Source organism: Mesoplodon bidens, assembly GCF_964165515.1.
Source record: "Mesoplodon bidens genome assembly, chromosome: 14".
Taxonomy (NCBI): domain Eukaryota; kingdom Metazoa; phylum Chordata; class Mammalia; order Artiodactyla; family Ziphiidae; genus Mesoplodon; species Mesoplodon bidens.
Genome location: NC_138170.1, coordinates 62,247,920 through 62,264,102, shown reverse-complemented (window position 1 = coordinate 62,264,102; position 16,183 = coordinate 62,247,920).

Sequence of the window (16,183 nt, the reverse complement as noted above, 5' to 3'; positions counted from 1 at the left end):
TCCATATCAGGCCGGGAGTTGTGTGGGGTTTTGGCCTAAATAATAACTTGAAGAATTTTGAGTCATTATTTAAAAGTTTGGAGATATTATCTAAAAATCTGAATTTCTGGGTTTTCTTGAAAACATACATCAGATGACTTGGCAGCACCAGGTCCTTCATGCCCAACAAGGCAGCTGTTGGCTTGGGTAGAGAAGGCTGCCCCTTTTAGATGGGACATGAGTCTACTCATTCCTTGTGGTTTCTGGACCCTATCGCTCGCACAATACATCATATGCATGTACACCCAGCAATTTACTTTCCCCCCATGAGGGTTTGAGAAGTTCAGTTTTATTCTTTTACTCCTTAATCATGTTGACCACTTCTCTTACCCTATCTCTCACAGGGCTCTCCTTCTTCCTCCTCTGCCCATTCTAGTATAGGGGAAGAAAATTTTTTCCTCTACCCTCTTAGGTTCATGAATGGGGCCTACAAATTAAACTGACAAAGACAGATTAACAGGAGAAAAGGCACACAAATTTTTATTGATGTTATTATTATATATACATATTTTTAAAATTTATTCCTTTATTTCTTTATTTTTGGCTGCATTGTCTTCGTTGCTGCACACGGGCTTTCTCTAGTTGCGGCGAGCGGTGGCTACTCTTGGTTGTGGTGCGCAGGCTTCTCATTGCGGTGGCTTCTCTTGTTGCAGAGCATGGGCTCTAGGCGCATGGGCTCAGTAGTTGTGGCTCACAGACTTAGTTGCTCCTCGGCATGTGGGATCTTCCTGGACTAGGGCTCGAACCCGTGTGCCCTGCATTGGCAGGTGGATTCTTAACCACTGTGCCACCAGGGAAGTCCCTGTTGTTACTATTATTAATGCTCATGGTGCTTCAGAGAAATAAAGTGAAAACCCCAAAGAGATGGTTAGACTTCAGAGTTTATATACCACTTTAGTGAAGAGCGATACATAGTGAAGAAGTGACTAAACAAAGGGAAGGGAGGTTGAGTTTCTAGGGGGAATAAATTGTGGGAAGGTACAAGTATGGGGAAAGTAATGGAAGATCAGCATTATTTTAGTAAGGTTTATTTGTGTAGATTCATTCCACAACTTTCTTTCTTCTTCATGGCCATAAAACTCCCCCAGAGTGGAGATTTATGACACTCCCAGTTTCTTAGAAGTTTCTGCTTTTAGTCATTTAATGGAAGCTCTGCAAAGACTTCTTTCTGCATCTGTGGATTCTCAATTGACTTCAGCTCAAAATAATCTATATGCCTGTCAACTGAAAAAATTGCACAACCTAAAAGTTGAGACCTATGTTTTATTCAGCGGACTTGCTGAGGACTTAAGCCCCGGAGACATAGCTCTGAGGGACTGCTCTAAAGAAGAAAGGGAGGAGCCAGGGTATATAGGAGTTTTTGCAATAGAAACCAGGTAGTCAGCACATCAAAAGATTACTGTTAATTAAAGAAAAAACATACATCTCAAGTTAATGAATTTAGTGCTTTTCTATGTATGAGAAGATGCAAGAGTCTGGGCTTGATGAAATTACTCCTTTGATATGCACCTCAACTACCTAGAGCCAGTATCCTGTTCTTTTCTATCCTGAATCCCCTCAGGGTGTACCACTGGGGGCAGCTGCAGGGGCTGATGGTCACTACATCCTTTGTTTGCTGATATGGCAGGTGGCATTCTTTGTCTACATGCCAAACTCATTATTTTGGGGTGGCACATTCTGATCTACTTCACTGGTCATATGGAACGTCTGCTCTTCACTTAACACATCTTGCCATGCTACATCTCTATACTGTGTATAAGTTGTTTCCTCTGCCTGAAATCCCCTTTCCCTCATTCTCTGTTTGACAGATTCTTCCTGCCAATCTTTAAGACTCAGTTTGGGGGAAGCCTCTGACTGCTTTAGGCACTCATTGTTTACCTTCCAAAGCTTCCTTAGCACTTTGTCCCAGGTAACATTCCTGCGCCAGGCAAGTGCACAGATGCTCTTTGGTCTCTCTGTTGCTTTGTTTACTTTCTACCCTGTCCTCAAGGCTGAGCTCAGCTTCACTGTGCCACAGAGGTGTTCCTTGACTGTACCAGTTAAAATTAATTTCCTCTTCTGGATTTCTAAGGTAGTGTGCCTAGCTTGACTATCATAACCATCTGGAGGACTTAAATGGGCCCTGGGCCTCATCCTGAGCCCTGCCTCTGATAAGTCTTATGTCAGTATTTCTGGGGTTGGGTTTAGGAATCCATTTTTCTTGAAACCACATCAGATGGTTTCATAATTAGTCCTTGATAATTTAACATTTCTTAATGTTATATTTTTATGTTGCTTATTTAATATGTTCTGATCTTTTCTATCCAGTTGCTATACAACCATGCACATCCTACATATTTCTTAGTACACTGATGCATACACAATAGGCATGAAAAATGTAGATTAGTTGATTGACAAGAAAATTTTCCCTTTCTCATGACCAGATTTCGTTTTCTTCTGAAAGAATAAAGTGATTCTTTGCAGGGAATACATAAGTATACAACAATGAATTATGCTCTGAGCTCTTGGATCATCCTGGAACTCAGTCAATGCCTATTTAAAACTAGGCTATTCTGGTAGGACGATTTGTTCTCTACTGGCTTAGATTGTTATTAGCAACTTTGTCTTTCATCCTAGTGTAATGATCCATTATCATGTGGGGGTTTAGAATCCTCAAGGAGACTTTTCAAGCTCTCCCCTCCCTGTATAAGAGTTCCCATGAGAATAGCAGCATTGTGATGAGAAATACCAGTGATTGGGAGTGTGCTGTGAACAAAACGGGGGAAAGCAGGATAAAGGCTATAAATCACTGTCCTAGGGAGAGCTTGTCAATATGGCATTATGATTAGATTAGTGAACTTGAGGCTGATTTTGAATGTCCTCAGCAAATCTTAGTTTCCAGTTCTTAATAACAGTTATATACTTAACTTCTTTATTATCACAATAGGATCATTGTTTATAAACACGGTAGAGATAAGAAGAAACAATATTTTAAGCAGAAACATTTATATTCAAATCCCTGTGTTGGATTACTTTATGTTTTGGAGAATTTAGGTAAAGTCACATAAATTTGACTCTGAAGAGAAACTTGGGGCATCATTCTAGACCAGCCCTTCTAGACCAGCACTTCTCAACCACCTGCAAGAGAGAATTAAGCCCTAATGCTTAAGGCATCCATTGTGTGTGATAATTTGCTTCTCTCCTATGTGTCTACAATGCCAGCTATCTATGTAATCATACTGGGAGAAAAGAGAAAAGAGTCACATTTTCTCTAGGGCTCAAGTCTCTCCTTTGCTTGAGAAAGGCTAAATGATCTAGATCCCAGTGGTTTTCAAATTTGTGTGTTTATCAGAATTGACTGGAGGCTTTTTAAAACACAGATTGTCAGGCCCCACCCCTAAAGGTTCTGATTCAGTAGGTCTGGGATGAGGCTCAAGAATTTGCATTTCTAATGAATCTCCAGGTAATAGCTGACGCTACTGGTGCAGAGACCATAATTTGAGAAACACAGATCTAGAACAACTCTTACATTGTTTAAAAAGACTGATGCTAGTCAGTAGGAAACCCACACATACACAGCTGAAACAGTTTAGTGAAACAAGACATAAACTTTGCTAGCACCCTTTTGTTTTTTCTTTCCTTTTTTTAAAAAAAGGAAACTCTATTCCCTTTATTTAAAAATGCTGGTTGGGAGCCAGTAAATTGATCTTTCAGGTCACTAATAAACAGTCTGAAAAGCAGTGGATGAGAAGTCTGTCTTTTCCAGCTTTAGCATTTCACTCTATGGCTTAACCACCCTCATTTTACAGCTAAGTACAAGAGGCTCCAAGCACAAGAGCCTGAGATGGCTACTCAACTAAGGATTCAGACACATCTGGTGAGCCTAAGGGGAAGGTGTTTGGGACTCAATGAGCAAATACCTGAAGCTGAGTCTTGCCTTCAGCATCCTTTAGCAGTGAAAAACCGACATCCAGGCATTCAGCCAGATTGGGTAAAGAACTCACCCTAAGCAGAGGGCATGGCTCTGTAGAAACGTAGTCAGAGACACTGACCAGCATTCGTCCAGGAAGAATGGTTCTGAGCATGTTATAGGGCAATAACACCTATGTGGACTTTTGACTTGGCTCAAAGGAAGACTGGGCCTAATTCATAGAGTAGGAAAGGATAGATAAAGAAGAACTATAAGGAATTTTTTTTTTAAACCGTTATAGGGGTATGACAGACATTTAGACTACAAGGAAGCTTTGTTAAATGACCTGAAGACATGACGGGGTTGGGGGAGAGGAAAGGTATTTTTTCTTTTCTTTGCTCACTTTATTAATCAGAACTTGGACATAGGAAAATTATGGATGGCAACATCAGTAGTATGGGAACAACATCTCCACCAGAAGTGATGCCAGGAGCTATGTTAAGAGAGGAACGGATTGCTACCTGGATTTCACTAATGAGGACTCTCTTTAGACTGAGGATTTTTCTTAGGGAGATTCAGAACCTGTGATTGTTCCCTAGGCTAATGTGCCCTGGGCAGTATATTTATTTAGGAAAGAGAGTTCTCAGCTGTGTGAACTGACCTGCTCCAGGCCAGGAGTAACGATGAATTAATACCTGAACCCATACCCTCTGATTCTCAACTTAGTGCACTTGCATTTTTACTGTTATTATTATTTATTTGTTTGTTTACCTTTTGAGCAGAATGGACCCTGGAAGCACAGCTTGTCCCCCATAAGTCCCTGCCTGGGACTCTGACTATCCCTCCGTGTTCTCGAATCCAGACCCAACACGGAAAGCCCGGGTCCTGTGCGGGAGCTGTATGCGCATGAGTATGCGCATGCGCAGTTCCGTCAGCGCGCGCCGCCCTGGGCCTCCGGGACTTTTAAGCCTGTGAGAAGAGAGGCCTTCTGAGGCTCTCTGAGCCCCTCTGGCGTGGTTTTTGGAGCAGCGCGTTACCTGCAGGGCACCCCTGATGCGGAGCGGCGAAGGTCGTTGGAATCCGACCTTTCTTAGCCCCGTGCTGGGAGGACACACAGGGCCCCTGTGGAAGTCACGTTCCTTAGCGTCTCTTCTCAGCGGAGGGCGGAGTCCAGGCGTTCCTGTGAGATGTAACTTCAGGAAAACAGGTAACTCTGTTTCGAAGCGGGGTGGACCTTGGCATCGCGGCGTGTCCTTCAGAAGTCCCTGCTCGTGGCCCAGTGTATTCCTACAAGGCCTGGACCCGGGAACCATCCCAGGGCAGCCTGAACGCTGAGTCCTGCAGCCCCTGACGCGCAGCTCGCGCTGGGGCACCTGCCCTCAGGCACCGGGCTCTTCTGGCCTGTTGGGCAGGGCCTGCCTTCCCCCAGCAGGCCGTCCTCCTGGGGCTGCGGGTCCCCTCGGGCCGCCGTTGGTGAGGAGGTTTGAAAGAGGGTTACCCTCAGGCCCTATGTGGGCCTGCTGATCTTATTGGACTAGGGGCCTGTGTGACACTCCTTTGGTTTTTAATCTAGGGTGTTTTCCGTAGTAAAAATACTTCTCTGATTGTGAAGTAGAATTTACTGTAAGACACTCTGTTAATATAATAATAGATTTTTGGGAAAGCAGAACAGTACCTGACAGAATGCAGATATCTCTGGTGATAGCTCTATTCCAGGAATAGGCCCGCTATGTAAATTCTTTTAGGCAGTTAGAGGGGAGGGAGGTCAAAATTTCTTCCTGAGTCTTTTGGGCCTTGATTGTTTTCAGCTGGACATAATCCACATACTAAAGAGACATTTTGGGGTGGCAAATTTTGTTCCCCTACATCCCCTTTATAGTCGTTTGTTTGAATAAAGTCTACCTTACCATCATGACAAGTGTCATGAATAATTTTTTTTCTTTAACAGTACTAGGGTGTGGATGAGCTTTGGAGGCTGGGAGGATGATAATCCATGTTATTCAGTGGTTAACCAGTTGATAAAACTATTCCTTGCTATAACTTTGGAGATATCTAATAAAGTTTAGTTCTAGGGAATAAGATTGGAAAACAGAGTATTAGAAGCTTATTTAGGTTTCTGTTGGCTGCATTTGCAAGGTATTATTTGAAAGAGATGAACTCAGGAAAGAATTGCTATGTTTTCAGTCAGCAATGAAAAGGAGCAGAGAAAGTCCTCAAATTCAGGGACTTACTCTTGGAAGAGACAGTTGCTTCTCAATCTCAACTAGAAAAAGCCAGTACTAAAAAGGCTTCTGAGCATTCAAAGCCAATTAAAATTCAGTCTTGTGTCAAGCATTAAACTCTCCATGTTAAAGCAATGGAACAAACTCAGATGTTTCAGAGTAAGCATCCGCCTAAATTGTCTTGCCCAGTAAATCCCTCCAATGACTCAAGGAAAAGAGATTAAATGTGAGGCGCTCCCCCTGAAGCCTTATAAACAAGGTACATGTGGTTAATTTATGTGAGAGTGTCTTGAGGGCAAGAAAGCAAAGGAATGTAGCCATTCTGAGAACTCTGCCTGGAAAAATAAAAATAAAATTTGGGATGTAGAACTGACAGGAATCAGAAAACAAGAGACCTGTTGAAAGGAGTTAGTTTGGCAAAGGAACCACACACCTGGTCAAAGAAGCTGTGACTGATTTAGACTTAACTACAGTCCTGGGTCCTGAACCTTCCATGGACAGGAAGCAGCCTGAGAAAGCTCCTGAATACTCAGGGAGGGGCTTTGACCCAGTCCTACTTCAGGTGTGGCTAAGGAGGATGATGAATAGGAAGAGCCTCCCAGAGGGTGGACCTGAAGGTCATGGAGGCAGTTTCAGGGGCTTCTTCTGTGCCTTTCCCACCATAGTGACTCTTATTCTGCACGTCAAAGAGACATGTGACTCTTTCAGCTGCTGATACACATCCATCACTATTCTACACTCAGAGGCCAGGGAAATGAGTAGAGGGAAAACTGGAGGTGGATTTGAGCTATGACTCCATATGCTTCCACCATAAACGGCAGTGGGCATGACAGCATTTTGGTTCCCTTCATACTGGTGTATCTTACAGATCTGGGTATTCCCTTTACTCTATGTATAGTTATTCTGGAATACTGTACACTGGAATACTATACAGAAGCAAGAATGGGCAAACCATAACTACACACAGTATCAATGAGTCTCAAACATTGAAAAACAGAAGCAAGATACAGAGTACTAATGTGTGTCTATTTATAGAAAGATCAAAAACAGGCAAAACTAATCTATCATCTTTGATGTCAAGGTAGTAGTAACCTTTGGGGGGTTAGAGACTGAGAAGGGAAAAAACATGGGCTTCTCAGGAGTTTGTAAAGATTTATCCATCTGTACATCATAACTTATGTATTTTATGTTTGCTATGGTATAAATGTTACTTAAGTCTTTGTGGGTAGATCTACAGCTATGTATTAATTTCTTTAGGATATATACTTAAGAGTAGTATTACAGGGTCATAGAGTAGTTGTTTAATGTTATTAACTACCAAGTTTTCCAAAGAGGTTGTAGCATTTTACATTCTTACGAGGAATAAGTGAGAATTCCAGTGGCTTTACTTCCTTGTTATTGTCAATCCTTGTTATTGTTTGTCTTTTTCACTTTAGCCATTCTGGTAGCTGGTCTTGGTTTATCTCATTGTGGTTTAATTTTTATTTCCTTGTTGGCTAATGGTATCATGCACCTGTCTACCTACCATTGTGGATATTTAAAACAGGGTCTGGCACAATGTAAGCATTAAAAAAATAGTTAATGAATAAAGGAATCAGATATCAGGAGGTTCAGTATTATGCCTTTTATTAAATATGTTTCTGTGTCCTAAGCCACAATTCATAGCACAATGCAACATATGGCTTTTCTTCGTTATGGCATGTGAAGTTCCTAAAAGCAGGGTAGTTTAAAAAAAAAATAATAATTAATTAATTAAATTTTGGCTGCGTCAGGTGTTTGTTGCTGCGTGTGGGTTTTCTCTAGTTCCAGTGAGCGGGGGCTGCTCTTTGTTGCAGTACGTGGGCTTCTCATTGCGGTGGCTTCTCTTGTTGTGGAGCATGGGCTCTAGGCGCACGGGCTTCAGTAGTTGTGGCTCTCAGGCTCTAGAGTGCAGGCTCAGTAGTTGTGGCGCACAGGCTTAGTTGCTCCACGGCATGTGGGATCTTCCCAGACCAGGGCTCGAACCCATGTCCCCTGCATTGGCAGGTGGATTCTTTTTTTTTTTTTTTATTGGAGTATAATTGTTTCACAATGGTGTGTTAGTTTCTGCTTTATAACAAAGTGAATCAGTTATACATATACATATGTTCCCATATCCCTTCCCTCTTGCATCTCCCTCCCTTCAACCCTCCCTATCCCACCCTTCCAGGCAGTCACAAAGCACCAATCCTATTTTTCTCCATCCTGAATTCCCCTCAGGGTGTACCATCATGGCGGCTGCAGTGGCTAATGGCTTGGTGGTGGGCAACATTTGTTGTTTACTGGAATGGCCAGAAACAGTCTTTCTCCACACCACACTTTGCCTTTTAGTCAGACCTGCTCTACTGACTACCAGCTCAGACTCCTCATCCCCCCATAGTGATTCCACTTTGGGGCTCTTGATGTCTTTTCCCACCAGTGGACTACACGCTAAGCCACTCTGATCTACCTGGGTCATGTGGGGCTTAAGTATCTTCCAAGGGTCTTGGGGTCCTTGAATAAAATTGTCAACTTCTCCTGAGTGCTACGTACAAGGGGGTCTTGGGTGGGAGGGCCTTTATCAAGCCTCACAGGTTTCTCCCAGGACTTGGCTGCATGCCTGCCTTTTACTTGCATCACAAAAAGAGCTACCATTCAAATGATAGCCCACTTAACAAGACAGTCTGCTTGTAGATAAGTTATTCCTCAACTTTGGATCTGGAGGCAGCTGCCATAATTTAAATGTTTTCCTCATCTGAGGCACCAAACACCTTGGCCATGTGCTACCAATAATAGGGGATTTGAGGGCCTGCAAAAGGAGGCATGAACTTTTGAATTTGTATGTGTTCATGTTGAGTAGAATTTTCCCCAAATTCACACCAAAACAAATTGGTCCTCTGTCCTCTACCGTCTCATGTTTAGTTCTGGAGGCTTGCAAATTAAACTGACAAAAGACATGAGCAAGAGAAAAAAAACCATGCATACTCATGGGAGTGCTCAGAATGAGTAACTCAAAGGGGTAGTTAGAATTTGGGGCTTATAGACCATGTTAATATAGGAAGGTGAAAAAAGCATTGGGAAAACAAATGACTTCTTAGAATGCAGGCAGGAGAAAGGGAATTTATGGAAGACAAATGATTGTCTTCCATTTGAAAGATAAATGGGCTCTTAGGACAATAGATGGGAGATACAACAGTTTTGTGACAAGATCTTGTTGGGTGTAGTACCTACTCTTGAGTCCTAGTCTCAAGATTGGAGTTGCCCCCAGGGAAGGGATTGATGACAACCGAGTTCTTTTGGAAGCCTCTGCTTTTAGGCAGATGAGGGATTTCAGGAACTCACATGCCTTCAACTCAAAATAATTTTTATGCCACAGTGGCGTATTTTGGTGTGGCATGTCCTGATCCCTTTCAAAAAGGATCAGATCATTTGGGCATTATAAAATATAACTAACTTAAAAAATATAGAGAGGATAATTTCCTGTTCCTTTGAAGAAAAATATAATTCACTTTAAGAAAGTTCATTTAAAACCCCCTAGAAAGTCAACCATAATTAATTTTAATCCTAAATATATGTTCATCATGTCGACTGAAAAAAATGCACAACTGAAAAGTTGAGAATTATGTTTTATTCAGTGGACTTGCTGAGGACTGTAGCCCAGGAGGCAGCCTCTCATAGCTCCGAGGGACTGTTCTGAAGAGGTGAGGGAGGAGCCAGGTTACATGAGTTTTTTTTTTTTTTTTGCCGTACGCGGGCCTCTCACTGCTGTGGCCTCTCCCGTTGCGGAGCACAGGCTCCGGACGCGCAGGCTCAGTGGCCATGGCTCACGGGCCCAGCCGCTCCACGGCACGTGGGATCTTCCCGGACCGGGGCACGAACCCGTGTCCCCTGCATCGGCAGGCGGACTCTCAACCACTGCGCCACCAGGGAAGCCCAGGATATATGAGTTTTTGCAACAAACACCAGGTAGTGGGAACATCAAAAGGTTACTGTTAATTAAACAAAAAACATCTCAAGTTAATGAATTTAGTGCTTTTCTACGTATGGGAAGGTGCAAGAGTCTGAGCTCATTGAAATTATTCCTTTGATGTGCACCTTAACTATTGAGGGCCAGTATTTCTCCATCCTGAATCCCCTCCTGGTGCACTGTTGGGGACAGCTGCAGTGGCTGATGGCTTGTTGGCCACATCTTTTGTTTACTGATATGGCAGACAACATTTTTAGTCCACAGTCACAATGGGTCTTGGACAAAGGAGCTTTGCGACCTTAGAATTTCCTTTACTGTGAAACCTCAAGCCAGTAGCAGGAATAAATTCTTATGTCAGTGGACCTTGACTGATATCTCTCACTGGTCAATTCCATGGTGCCTCACAGTATAGGAGAGAAGAGGGGGCTGGTGGTCCACGTGGCACTTTGGAAGTGAAAATGCAGTTGCCTCACAGGATAAAAGCTTGGTTTCTTGCTTTTAATTTTTGTACTCCTTGATTTTTAGTTTTTAGTCATTAACATCTAATAATATTTTTTCCTGCTTGATAATTTTTATCTACTTGATGTCTTACCAGGTTGGTTTATTCTAGTCTCTACCAAGAACTGGATGTATAATATTTTTTTTAACCTAAAAGGTAAAATTTAGAGAAAGTATAGTTTTCAAGTTAATTGTGTGCCTGTGGATCCAGAGAAAACAAAAGATTAGTTGACTGAACCCTAATGAAGTGGAAAATATGTGTGTTTTGTATTAATAACTATGAGCCCAGAGCCTGTGTGGACACTTGGTTTTTATTATTTGCTGCAGCAGGTACTCAACAGTGGCTTTGGAATAGTTTCTTTGTTCTGTGGCCAATGAAGTTTTCCTGCCAGTGGCAGATGGCAATTTATTTTTAAATTGAGCTGGACAGGGATACCTTTTTTTTTCTTGGTTCTGGTGATGATTTTGGGAAGACAGACCTCTATGGAATGTTAATTCTGGCAGGTTGGATTTTTCATGTAATCCTAATTGGAAAAATTGGGAATAATGACTGAAAGTAGACCAATAAATACTTCCCACAGGGGAAGGATCTACTCAGAGTTGTTAATGATGTCAAGGTCTCCAGCATCTTCTATAGCTGATGATGGTTATAAATTCAGACTTCTCTCTCGTGCCTTATCCTGATAGATATGCTTTGAAGCCCCTACTCCCGTTGCTTCCACAAGGCCCTAAACATTCTTGCATAACTGGTATTTCATATTTATGTTTCCTTGATGACTCTCCTGAGCCAGTAACAGCATCTGCTCCCACAGTTTGCAGGGCATTAAAACAAGAGCTCCTCTCAGCACTCTGTGATCTATGACGGACGCTTCTTATCGACTGCATTTTAATAAGGTTCTCTCTCTGCTTCTAGGTAGCAATGTTTTCTACATTGTGGCATTGACAGATAGAGGCTCTCCCCAGCTCTGTTCAAAAATTCATAGGACAGTTAGTTTACAGCTTGAAATAATACATTACATTTTCTTTAGTCAGATTTGTTTTTATCAAAAGAGGAAGATTTGCTGTTTGCCTAGGAAGGACTGAATTGGTTCTGTTCTTTGTTAAAACACTGAATGACACTTTGGCAGTGCCTCTGTGTGTGTGTTTTATTCATTTTCAGATAAGAAGAAATTTACTGTGTAACTTACGCTACATAAAAACTTTTATATAAAACAATTCTGTTGATCCAAGCTGTGCTTTGAAATGATCATTCATTTTATGGGAATTTTATTTCTGGAAATGACATTCATAACCTCATATTAAATGACTTCTTATAAAGTTATTTCACAGCACTGAAGAAATAAGTCAGAGAAAGAAATGATTTAAGTATGTACATTTTCCCAAATGTATCCAAGAGCCATTGTTTGAGTATTGCTGTGGAATCTTATATAACAAAGGAATCTTAAACTATTCATCTTAGAAATTATCTTAGGGTAGTGTTATAGACTGAATGTGTCCACCTCAAATTCATGTGTTGAAATTCTAACCCCCAATATGATGGTATTATTAGATGGAGCCTTTGGGAGATAATTAGGTCATGAGGGTAGGGCCCTCATGAATGGGATTAGTGCCCTCATGAAAGGGACTCCAGAGTGCTCTCTTGCCCTCTTTCTTCCATGTGAGGACATAATAAAAGGCTAGCAGTCTGCAACCTGGAAGAGTTATCTTACCAGAACCCGATCAAGCTGGCACCCTAATCTCATGCTTCCAGTCTCCAGACTATGAGGAATAAACTTCTGTTGTCTATAAGCCACCCAGTTTATGGTATTTTGCCATAGCAGCCTGAATTGACTAGAAGAAGTAGCGTTTCCCTATATTTTTCACAGAACAGTAGTTTAGAGACCTGTCAGTAGGTTCAAAGAGAAAACATGGTGAGGAAAGCACATGGTCCAGGAGATTTATGAAGAAGGTTAAAAACAAAAATAGAAAGCTTTCTTTATTGTAAGATTTCACACCCCCTTTAAAATGTTACTGGATTGGTGTCTCCAAGAGACAGTTCAGTTATATTGTGCTTCACAAAGTTACTTGACCACAAATTATTTTTTTCCAATATATCCTTTTGTGAGGTTCATGATTAATCAAACACACATGGGTCTAGTGTGGCTTTAGTGCCTCAGTGGAAGAATATGGACCCAGAAGAGGAAACTGATCTACCCAAGATGTACCCAGATGGTGAAGTGCTGACTCAAGGCTGGAGCCAAACTCTCTAGTCTCTGTTCTTTCCATGACTCCCCATTGTCTCCACCTGGTTATGCTCTCTTACATGAAGACCACAATTAGAGTAGTTCCTATATAATTTTTTTCATGACACGCTTTTTGCAATATACATTAAAAAAAAAATCACTTTAGGCCAGAAGGGAGTGCCAGCATATTTTTAAAGCGATGAAAGGGAAAAACCTGCAACCAAGAATACTTTACCCAGCAAGGCTCTCATTCAGATTCGATGGAGAAATCAAAAGCTTTACAGACAAGTAAAAGCTAAGAGAATTCAGCACCACCATACCAGCTTTACAACAAATGCTAAAGGAACTTCTCTTGGCAAGAAACACAAGAGAAGAGAACAAAAGAGGAAGGGAAGAATAAAAAAATCACTTCATTTTTTTAGAGCAGTTTTAAGTTCACAGCAGAATTGAACAGAAGGTACAGTACAGAGGTTTCCTATACATCCCCTGCCCCCACACATGCATAACCTCTTTCACTATCAACATCCCCCACCAGAGTGGTACATTTGTTACAATAGGTGAAACTACCTTAACACCTCATTATTACCCAAGTCCATTGTTTACATTAGGGTTCACTCTTGGTGTTGTACGTGCTATGGGTTTGGATAAATGTATAATGACATATATCTAAAATTATAGTGTCGTATAGAGCAGTTTCACTGCCCTAAAAATATTCTGTGCTCCTTCTGTTCATCCTTTTCTCCCCCCTAACCCCTGGCAACCAATGATCTTTTTACTGTCTCCACAGCTTTGTCATTTCCAGAATGTCATTTGGTTGGAATCATACAGTAAGTAGCTGTAGGAGAGGAAAAACTGAACTTTTTTCCCTCTACCCTTCTAGGTTCTCCAGCTGGGGCTTGTAAATTAAACTGACAAAAGATAAATTAGGAAGAGAAAAACAAGTTTATTAACATATGCATTGTGCATACACATGGGAGCCCTCAGAAATGAGAAACTCTAAGGTGTGGTTAGAACTTGGGCTTATATATCATCTTAAACAGAAGAGCAGTAAATTTTTAGAGAAGTGACAAGACAAAGGAAAAGGACTTTGTGCTTCTAGGGTGGCAAATTGTGGGAAGGCAAGTATGTGGGGAAATTAATGGAAGATAAAGACTAGTTTTAGCAAGGTTTGTTATGTAGATTCCTCTTGTGCTGTCTACAGTTTTTTTTGGTGATTAACTTCTGTCCTTCCTGGTAGAGAGGGGAGGAAATTTTGGATTTTGCCCTTTCTTATAGGTGTATGGTCCTTATATAATTTTAAAATTTTATTTTAAATTTTCTAACAGGGGTTTAACATTTAAATAAAGCTAAAAGACTTAAAAAAAAAATCAACCTATTGGACTCACCCCTTCCTAATCCCCAGTCCAGTTTCCCAGAGGTAAACACTTTTAACTCTTTTGCCTGTTTCTTTTGGCATCTACCTCCATAGTTTAAAACAATACTGCAGTGTCTTAATATATTAATTCTGTACGTTATCTATTCATTGCTTATTATGAGAGATGAAGATTTAACACTTTGAAGTGATGTTTTTCCTCAGCCTAACTTCGTTGCTCTCTTTCACAATTTGTTTTTATTTGCTTCGTTTTTATGTACATGCAAATATATAAAAATATTTATATAGATATATTTTCACACATCTGCATATCATATATACACACAAACATGCATAGGAAAAAGTGGAGAGAGAGAGTGAGAAGGAGGGAGGTGTTACTGAACTGAATTTTTGTCCTTTTGCCTGCTTTTCAGCAAAGCAAATTTACTGACACCAGGTTGTGCAGCGTTTATTGCAGGGTCCACCAAGGGAAACAGGCAGCTCATGCTGAAAAGACATGAACTCCCTGGTGGCTCTCAGGCAAGGGTTTTTAAAGGCAAAATTTGGTGTGAGGGCTGCAGGATGCAGGACTTTCTTCTGATTGGTTGGTGGTGAGGTAGCAGGATGGTCTTTAGGGATCTTAATCATCAATCTTCTGGTTCCAACCAATCTGGGGTCTTGTGCTTGTGCTCATCATGTCCTCAACATCTTCAACCTGGGTGGGGTCTTAGTGCCTGAAGAACAACTCAAAGATTTGTGTCATATTGTTATGTATATCCCTTGAGGAGGAATTAGAATGCTGAACTATTGTTTCTTGACTGTTTTTCCTTTTGTTTCTGCATTCTCTCACTTCCCTAATTAATAACTGCTTGAGTCTGCTCTTTGGAACTCAGGGAAAGCCTAGGAGACTAAAGCCACTTTCTACAAACAAGAAATGGGGGACATGGAAGGGCTTTTGTACCTGGTGGGCTCTGTAGGGTCCTGCTTGGTTTCAGAGGGAGGAGTAAGGAGAGATCTTTTCAACCACTCAGGCAGATATATGTAACTTCTCTTAATACAATTTTGCATATGGACAAGCTCATCAGATAATTCACCAGATTCTCTTTTTCTCTGGAGACATTCCTTGAGCCCACACATTTCCTGTCTCTAGGCCTGGTGCACAGCCATCCTCTAAGAATATTCTCTGTCACCCTTTTAGATCCCTGTTTCATGGATACTAAGTCTGTTTCTCATTTTACTTACTTTGGTGAAGAACATTCTTCAGCCTGTCTAACAAATATCTTAAATTTACTCTTGTACTTGATTAATATTTTGTCTAAGTATAAAAATCTAGGTTGAAGACGATTTTCCTCAAAATTTTAAAAACATTGCTTCCAGATTCCATCATTGTTTTTGAGAAGTCTAACTTAGTCATTCTAATTGCCAAACCTTTATAACTGACCTTTTATATATATTTTTTTCCCTGAAAGCTTTTATAGTTTTTGCTTTAACCTTGATGCTCTGGAATTTCACAATGGCATACCTTGATTGTGGCTCTTGGCAGCCTTTTTCTTTTTAATTGTGGTAAAATACACATAACATAAAATTTACCATCTTTACCATCTTTAAGTGTGGTGTTCAGTATCATTAAGTTCAATCACATTGTTGTGCAATCATCACTTCCTTCCATCCACAGAACTCTTTTCACCTTGCAAACTGGAACTCTGTGCCCATTAAGCAGTACCTCGCCATCCCTCACTCCCCTCATCTCCTGACAACTACCATTCTATTTTCTGTGTCCATGAATTTGACAGTTCTAGGCACCTCATTGTATTAGTCAAGGTTCTCTAGGGAAACATAACCAATAGGGTGTGTGTATGTGTGTGTGTGTGTGTATAGAGAGAGTAAGATTGAGAGAGATTATTTTAAGTAATTCACTCACATGATTGTGGGGGCTGGCAAAGACAGCTGGTGGGAGGTTTGGGGAAGAATTGATGTTGCAGTTTGATTCTGAAGGCA